This window comes from Musca domestica, unplaced genomic scaffold, assembly GCF_030504385.1.
Source record: "Musca domestica strain aabys unplaced genomic scaffold, Musca_domestica.polishedcontigs.V.1.1 47, whole genome shotgun sequence".
Lineage (NCBI taxonomy): Eukaryota > Metazoa > Arthropoda > Insecta > Diptera > Muscidae > Musca > Musca domestica.
The window spans coordinates 3,079,356-3,089,673 of NW_026712338.1; positions in this window are offsets into that span (position 1 = coordinate 3,079,356).

The window sequence follows — 10,318 nt, forward strand, 5'->3', positions numbered from 1 at the left end:
GGTAGGTTTGGAGTTTGTAAAGAAAAGATGTCTTAAGAACAATTATCGGTTCATATACATGAAAAGATGGATCAAAAAACCTACTCTCAACAACAGATCGTGCATTCACCAGTAACACAGGAAATATTTGTTCGTTCTGAATCTTCTTTACCCATGCAGAGCCACCATAAGTGTTAGTCCAGGGAGCTTCAGAGAGCTTTATTTTTATGATAGATATTTGACTTAACTATAAAGTACATATTAAGAGAGTTTAATGCCCAACTACATATTATGTTAAAGAGAGACTTTTTCATATTTTTAACCCATCAATTTCAAACTTAAAAGTAACGCTTAATTATATACACTACGCGCTACTATCAATACACTTGTACTTTATATATTCTATATATTTAATATATGTATATCAATATATACTTTACGATAATGTATGCTTTAGAATGCTACAGATAATTGTGGAAAAAATCACTTTACATATGGCTCTAGCATCATGTGGTAAAGGGCCGCTTATACATAATTATTTCACATTTTTATAGCAAAATTGTCAAACATCAAAGTAACGTCATACTATATATTCAATACTTTACAATAAATATACTTATATTATTTTTATATAAAACATTTATTTATACATTCAAACTCTGTGGAGCGTCTAGAATATAGCTGAACAAGAAGTTGTTTTAGTATAGTATTATAGTAGTATCTTAGTATTATTTATATAGAATATAAACTGAGATAGTATATTTTTTGTCAGCAAATATTTTGTATTTTTTCGAATAACATGGAATTCTAATTCACAATTCACGGCTTCAAAAAAAAAAAAAAATGAAATTTAATACTCTGCACAAGTCTTGTAGGCATATTGGCATTCTAAAACAAGATAATGCAAACGAGAAATATCACATTTGCAATTTAATTGGTTTTAAATTTTTGGGCGTTGAAGTTCCTAGCAAAATGATTTTTATACTTATGTGTTGGTGGTATTGTAAGTTTGTGTTGGTGGTATTATAATTTTGTAACACCTCGAAATATTGGTCTCCCGCATAGGAAACTAAGTCGACCTAGCTATGAATGTCCGTCTGTCCATGTTAATTTGTAATCACTTTACAGGTCGCAATTATGCAAGGTGGTGGGTCTAGGGTCAGAGTAGTAGCCTATTGTTGGAAATTGGATATATAGGAGATTATAACATAATATTTTTCCCGATTTTGCAGTTGCTCTACAATTTGCAATCACAGACCAATAGACGCGGAATTTAGTATTAAGACTGGCCAGAAGCCGTCCATTTTCTTTGGTCATCGGATCATATTTAGCGGTTAAGATAGACCATAACTTTTATGCAAAAAATACGAACATTTCCACTAAACCGCTAGTATTTTTAATCCTGGCAAAATCACAAATACACGAAAATGTCCCTTCTGACCGTTCAATTAATGGTCACATACAATATATCGCATATATAGCAAAATTTATACAATCTCATCTCAGAACGGCGGGGCAGATTTCGACAATTCTGACTAATTCGAAATGGACTCTTGCCAGAAAACATAATTTGAAATACAATTACAATTTTGAATTATACATTTTTTATAGTGTTTTTTTTTTACATTCTGCAACACTATGTGTTGAAGGTATTATTATCGTCTGATCCTCACGAAATTTTGCACAGGGGTAGGCTCAAATGAACCACAACTTTCGTGTGAACTTGTTTTGAATACCTAACAACACGAGGGAGAGCGTAAATATTGGCCAAATGACCTTGGTCAAAAGTTTAAGGGTAACATTTGTGCAGGGCTTTATGATATCATTTCAAAAGCGAAATCTTCCAAATTCGATTTTGACATAAGGGGGCTTTCAATATATTGTAATGTTGTAGGATATCACATGGTCGGCCCCGTACGGCTATAGCCTTTGTTTACTTGTTATTAATTATATTATTTATTTCCTTTGCATTTAAAGCCAAATAATGGTGTCAAATTTAAGTATAATTAAAATGAGTCCACCTTATATCAGAGCTTCTTTAAAATACAGTTCCAATGTTTCAAATGGCAAAAGATACATTATTCTTCCCCTCTTTCTATCTATCTCTTTAATAACTTTCTTTCAAGTTTTCCTTTCTTTCAAATGCTAACATATGTATTTATCAACTGGTAGAGATTTCACAGATTATGGTAAATTTAAAACATAACATTTGTAAAACTTTTAGAATCATCAAAATACAGTCAAATTATCTGGAAAAATATTATTTAGAGAATGAAATAAAATAATATTTCCCTTCGAATTCAAATAACTAAAAATTAGTTGGTACGATCCTTAAATTTAAGTCAAAATCAGATGCATAAATTGTAATTCATAGATCGGTAAGATGAACTAAAGTTATAATTCAGTATCAAATATGTAAAATTTTGTATTATTTCGATTACCCAAACATTACAAATGACACGAAATTTTGTGCATATATGTCCATGATGGTGGAAGGATAAAATCACTTATGTGCACACAAATCCGATATCTTAAATATTACTCAGTTCTATACTTTTTACTGTACGAGTTACTTCAATTCCCATAAAAAATCTTCCAAAAATTCCCTTTTCTAACATATTTTATCTCCCCACATACTGAGCGTTCAAATTACTACTGCCGCAGATGAACCCTTGTGTATATGTGTGTGAGTGAAGTTTTTAAATATTTGTTTTATTTTTTTATGATTTTTTTTTTTTTTTAAAGAAATGAAAAACATTTTTTGATTTTCATTCAACTGAAATACTCGAAATGTATGTGTATCATTAAATCCTTTACTCCTAACATAAAAGACAATTTGTTGATAAATTTTATATTTGATTTTTTACTACAGCTAAAACTAAATTAAAAAAAAAAAAAACAGAAATAATTTCAACTTTTGGAATAGATCTATTTTACTTATTTAGTAAACTTTTTCAGATATTATTAGTTTTTTATCCACAGATTTAACTTTTCCCCTAATTTTGGCTAAGAATTTTTCTAGTTGTCCTTTCTGAAGTGAACTACTTTATAAAACCACGCCAATTTCCAAATCGTTTTATATGTATCAATATCTTTCCCTGATCCAGTTCACTACTTCTATGACATGTTCTCTAATTTTGATATATCCTGGGGCTGACCTAACCTAAGAAACAGTATTATTATTTTCTGTTTCTTAGGTAGAAAGTAGAAATCAAATGTATATATTCTTGAAGCAATTAGGTATCGTACTTAAAATTCTATATGTACCTATAAAAAAGGTTTATTCAAGCTCAAGGTATATTTACAACACATGACGGTGGTAGCGATGCTACCTATTTTTCAAGCAAATAATGAAAAGTATTCCCGAAGTGTTTGCGCGTTTTTTTTTTCATCCTGAAATTGAAATTCCTTGAAAGAAGAATTCAAGCTTGGAAAAAATACAGTTATAAAAACCAGATTTTAAATATTTCTAATAGCGTAATTTGAATTTACTATGAATTCAACTGGACTTTTCGTCAACTAAGAGCTCCAAGTCAATAAATGAAGATTAGTAGCATAGCTCAATTTTAACGAAGATCATACACAAATAAATATAAATTACAAACACACTGTTATCCATTGAAATTTTGTACAATGTACAACCACCACATCAATCTATCATTGACGATGAAAAATAAACACCAAACACGCACACAAAAATAATTTAGAATACTACGCCCAACCCAATGAGCTCAACTTTCTCTAGCTTTTTGTGTTCACTTGTTTTTTCTGGCCTTTACAAGAGCGCACTTGATACTTCATCATACAATCAGTTTAACAGTCATTTCATTAAGATTGTTTTCAGCAAAATTTAGAGCTACTTAATTCATGATGGATTATATAAATATCCTTCAAACTGTCATTATTGCAAATATCGATATCAAATATTTTGTATCTGCTTGTTTTGAATCACCTTTAATGTTAATTCACACACTTTCTTTCCTCTATTTCTTACTCTCTGTAACTGATGGTTATTCTCGCTCTCACACTCACTCACTTTACGTTTTAGCACTTGAATTGACGTTTTTTGTTGCCACTTAGAAAATTTTCATATATTCTCACTGTTTTTGTATTTATTTGTTTGTTGTGGTTGTTGGTGTTAATTTTACCAATAAATAAGGTAAAATTAAATTTTTCACTCGAAGCACATTTTGATGGGGCAAACGGGCAGTATTTTAATAAAGAAGATATAAAAACACAAACGACCGCACGCACGACGGCAATGATGATGATGTTCTCTCCGTCTGTAGGTTAATGCGGCAAGTAAGCAGAAAGCAAGCTAAAACAATCAGATAACTTACCAACCAAGATTTGTTGGGCATAAGTTGAGTTTAGGGGCTATGCTTGGATTGACCTGAAATTTTTACCGCAGGTAGGTATTTGTAACCTGATTACGGCAATATAATTTTTTTGTGGGGGAAATACCCGGTTACCCGGTTATTCGACCCAAAAGTTCGGATACAACATCCGGTTTATATCCGGTTCTACGTAACCGATATCAATAATATGGGTATCATTTGAAAGCTTATGAAAATATCTATCCAACAAGTGGTCATATGACGGGGTAATTGGAACCTGTTTCGGAGAAATTTAGGAAAATGTGCATTTTTGTATGAGTAATTTTTGAAAAACCCATAAAAACTCGAAAATGGAACCATTATAGGATCTTAAAATCTATACACAATATTATAGCTAACACTATTGCCTTTCCAAAATGGTGTCATATGTGTTGATATCTTTTGTAGTTCCGAAGATATTGACTTTTAAAGTCGTTACTTATGAAAGCAGTTTGAGTGAACCCAAGTTTTGTGTCGGGTTTAACGTTCTTGTTAATCTGCTTTGTTTTTAATTTGGTGTTGTTAGAATATTATGGATCGCGTAGTCGGTGTTGGACATATCCCAGAGGAGAAAATCTTAAGCCCCGGCCGAAGGCCGGCTACTTACAAAAATTACAATTTTTAGAAAAACTATGGATCGCGTAGCCGGTGTTGGACATACCCCAGAGGAGAAAATCTTAAGCCCCGGCCGAAGGCCGGCTACTTTCGAAAACTACAGTTTTTAGGAAACTATTGATCGCGTAGCCGGTGTTGGACATACCCCAGAGGAGAAAATCTTAAGCCCCGGCCGAAGGCCGGCTACTTACAAAAATTACAATTTTTAGAAAAACTATGGATCGCGTAGCTGGTGTTGGACATACCCTAGAGGAGAAAATCTTAAGCCCCGGCCGAAGGCCGGCTATTTACAAAAATTACAATTTTTAGAAAAACTATGGATCGCGTAGCCGGTGTTGGACATACCCTAGAGGAGAAAATCTTAAGCCCCGGCCGAAGGCCGGCTACTTACAAAATGTACAATTTTTAGAAAAACTATGGATCGCGTAGCCGGTGTTGGACATACCCCAGAGGAGAAAATCTTTAGCCCCGGCCGAAGGCCGGTTGCTTAAAAAAGCTATAAAGGTCAAAGTCAAATGCATCTAGACTGGAGAAAAATATAATTTAATGAATTCTATCTCTTATATCCACGGAACCACAAAAGATATCAACACATATGACACCATTTTGGAAAGGCAATAGTGTTAGCTATAATATAGTGTATTGATTTTAAGACCCTATAATGGGTCCGTTTTCGAGTTTTTATAGGTTTTTCAAAAAGTACTCATACAAAAATGCAAATTTTCCTAAATTTCTCCGAAACCGGTTCCAGCAACCCCGTCATATGACCACTTGTTGGATAGGTATTTTCATAAGCTTTCAAATGATACCCATTTTATTGATATCGGTTACGTAGAACCGGATACAAACCGGATGTTATATTCGAACTTTTGGGTCGAATAACCGGGTAACCGGGTATTTCCCCCACAAAAAAATTACATTGCCGTAATCAGGTTACAAATACCTACCTGCGGTAAAAATTTCAAAATGATCCGAGCATAGCCCCTAAACTCAACTTGCTCCATTTGTTGTTTTGCTCGTCGTGCGGTGCGAGTAAGAGTGAGCGAACGAATTGAATAGACCGAATAAAATGATGTCATCAACACAGTAATGAAACGAAAAAAAGAGTGTATTTTCTGAGCGAGAAGTAGAGGAAAACAGCAGAACTCATTGTATAGATAAATCAATCGATGGTAATGTACATACTTATATATATGTATGAATGGATGTTGCTTTCAAGTTACGATCCAGATTCATTTTCATCATATTCAAAACATTTTTTATTTAGTTTGTATCCTTTTTCTCGCCACTTTTATTGAAATAGATGCAATGGTTTACATTATTGGATCAAGCGTTTTTAGGCTGTCTATCACTTTATAGGGCGTTGTCAGTCTTGCCTAATATTTTTAATTTATTGTTATTTGCACTTCCTACTTCCACAAAAAGTAAAAAACTATTGCTCTTCTCGCAACTTACCGCCGTTTCGTATGTTGATATTCAGTAAAATATTATTAAGCACAAATCGTTATGTCCCCAAATGTTGAATATTCTTTGATGTTTGCACACAATTTTCTCATTTAGCACTCAAATATATAAAAATAAAAACCTTTCTTCTAATGTTTAAACATTCACAACATTCATTCAACGACAACGACAGAACTAACTTTGAAAAACTTGAAAAATTATGTGTGTATACCAGAAAACTCGGCCGACAATTTCGAGACAGCACACGGCGTCAAAACAACGCAAGACATGGGATTCTTCGTTGGTATCGGTGTTGCCAGTATTATATATTTAGTTATGGTGCTTAAGGGGTAAATACATAAAAGTATGTTTACATACAATCATGGTAGAAGATGCATCAAAGCTTGAGATCATTGTATGTCAAAAATTGTTCAATATTTCTTCGATAATAGATTTGTTTATGTTTTCCAATACGACGCCTCTATATGTACCTTTAACAAAGGTACGGTACAAAGGTAAAGGATTTGTTTTAACAATTTTTACAAATTTCAATAATTTTTCACTCAAAAATTTTAATTTCAAAATTGGTTTCACAGAAATGTCCATGCGACAACCTGTATTCTTCTACTATGTATTCTTCTACTTTATGCAGGATGCTTAAATAATCACAAAAACATACGTTATATATTTTTGAGATTGGTAAATTATCACGGTATTACAGCTAAAGATTTTTTGTGTAAGCTCGCTATAAGGTAAAAATAAGTAAATACAAATCTTTATCTGGATTAACCCTGATTACTAATCAATAGCAGTAAATTTGTCTAAGGGTGCAAGTACATAAGAAGCTTGAAGTCATGAGAACTCATGACTCCTGTGGACCATTTACATGAGGAGACGAAGTTTTTCCCTTAACAATATGCTTTCGTTGCAATACCTGCTTGGGTGTTATCGTGGGAGTCATCCTAACCACCATATGGTGGACAGAACTCCCCCACCCAGAAGAAGTCAGCCGATGATTTAAGACACTCAAAAAAGTCAAAAGCTACCCCGAGCTCATTTTTCAATATTTGCGAATGGAAAATTGTAATATGTTCAGCTCACGAGCCATTTTTCGGTCACTGCGACGCGGGTTTCTATCAAGTTGCTGTTTTCTTCCGTCCACTTACTTGACAACGGGCTACCCTACCAGTATCGCGGTAACGAGCGATGGAACGAGACTCAAAAGATTTATTCACATTTAAATGCTGGAGTGCTCTAACGTTAGAGCCACTTGTGGTTTTGCAGCCAAATATAAAGAAACTACACTATTTTCTGGAAAATTCTCACCAAAATGCTTTGGTACACTTATAAACAATATAATGTGCTGTCATTGGAATAATTTTAACAGCTGTCGGACGAGTTTCTTGGGAATGACAGCAGTCTGAATTTGGTTACAGTTTTTTCATCTCACCCTGTACCAATGAATTAAAGCGAAAAATGGATTTGAAGAAACGTGGAGTAGGATTGGACGACTTTTTAACACTTCTCTTTACAACTTCGACGCATTGAGGCTTCTACACAAAATTGGAACCCCGAGCACATCAATAAGTACATTTCAAGTATAACACGTGTTATATTTTGTTACATTTTATTTATTTTTTAATTTTTCTCATGCATTACGTTCGATTTTGACGTTCGTGCGTTTAAGGGATCATGCATATTCTCATTTTTGAGTTATTTTAAAGCTAATGGGTGTAAAAAGATGTCAATTACTACGAAAAACATTTTTATTGATTTGTTGAAAGTTTACCGGTCGTTGGCAGAAGTTTTGGGATGTTAAATGTGCAGAATATACAGGGTTGTCCATATTCGACGGACCCATCTGGCAACGCCATAACTTTTGACAGAGATGTCACATCGCTTAATGACATACCGCGTTTGAAGCGTCAGTCCAACCAGATTTTTACCTGAACCAATACACGCCACGCGAAATAGTTGAAATTTACATTCAACAGAAGAAGTCGATATGAAGTATTGATGTCGAAATACCGTGAACAAATCCCAAATGCCGAGAAGAAAGACTTGGCAAAAAAATAAATACAAACTCTTTGTGAAAGAACTGTCAAAACTGTTCTCTCAAATCGACTTCTTTTGCAGATCTTTTGTGTTAACAGACGACCTCCATTACATCTTTGCCCTTGGTCTTTGCCATCAACCATGGTAGAATAATACAGGTAACAGCTAGTGTTGCTGTACAACAATCGTAACAACAACCACATACAAATTTGTACGTAATACAAGTGTCGGAGTTATGTGTCCAAAAATGTAAACAAAATTATTAATTTTCAATAATTTATTTAAATTTAAAAAATATACATTTTTGGAATTTGGATTATTAAATTGAAAATGCAAAAGAATATATCTTTATTATTTAATTTTAATGCTTTCACATCATTCCCCTGAATGTATAGTTGTTAGCTGTTGGTCCTAATCTCTCAACACTTCAACCAATCGATAGAAAATCGTGGTAAAGGCAACATCCCTTTCAAGTTGAAACCAAACAGCATACATACATAAGTTATTCTACATTGGAAAAAGTGGACTATAAAGGAAAGATATAAGAACGGGCCATAGGCCGGTTATTACATCTTGCCGATAGATAAAAAATGATGTTGTCGGACACATAAATCGTTTTTCGTTATTACAAATTTCATTTTAGTTTCAACTGTCAGACCATCTTCCCTTTATCTTTTAACGTAAAGTTTACTGAATTCATATTGCCATATTTTATATTGATAATATGGCTATAACAGCAACATTTATTTAAATAAAAATGGATAACGCAAATAGTTTATTTTATATTGAAGAACTGAATTATAAATTTATTTCACGAAATTAATTACAAATTCAAAATTTTATTACAAATTTTTATTTAATATTTTTAAACTAAAATGAAGATGACATTGTGAAAAAAATGCAGTGACTTTTACAAAAAGGTTGCTATTTCTCTGTAAAAAATGCATATATTCTAAAGAAAAGATGTAATAATGAGAACCCGATAATGTGAACTTCATCTTCCAATTTTTCTAAAGTGAGGGATATCAAAAGTGGACTATAAAGGAAAGATATAAGAACGGGCCTTAGAAGTATAAAGATAGAACAAGTCAGAGTCAATATATTAACACCTCTGTTGTTATGATATCATAACAACATAATAACCAATGTTAAACTGTTTTGACAGCAAATGCACTTTTTAATTAATTGAAAACGTCAATAAATATAATGTTAAGCCCAAATTTTTGCTTTGCAGAAAGTGTTATCGTAAAACTGTTCTGTAATTACGTTTTTTATGCCAACATGTCTCTTTTATAATTTTTGGTGAATGCAAACAAATACCTAAAATGGTAAAGACTAGACAAAATAAATTCTGAACAAATTGATTGTGGCTACACTATCTAAAATAACAGCTCATAACAGAGATATAGAAAAGAATGACAAATAAAAGTTTGAATAATACAAAAATTTGGTTTCAAAATTCTATTCCATAGACCCGGTTATTTGCATATTGCCTTAGCGATTTAAATCACTTAACATTGGTAACTATGTTATTAAAAGATCATAACTACAGAGGTATTTACATCTGGTGACAATATTTTGACTCTGTGTTTTCCTATCTTTACACTTTTATGTCTTTGTTGAATGTCGATATTTGTAGGATTTCGTTGTTAACGTGAGAATACATGAAACGTATGAAATGCGGCTGGCTTCTTGGAAAAAGAAAAAGGAGCTTTGGGTTGATATAGTTCAATTTCGGTCCATAATTTATACTCTTTAACCCTACGCTCATTTGTTTTCTAGGTGAAATCTAGTTAGTAAAGGTGAGAGCACATTCAACGCTTTTTTTGTGATTTAATTCCATTTCTCGA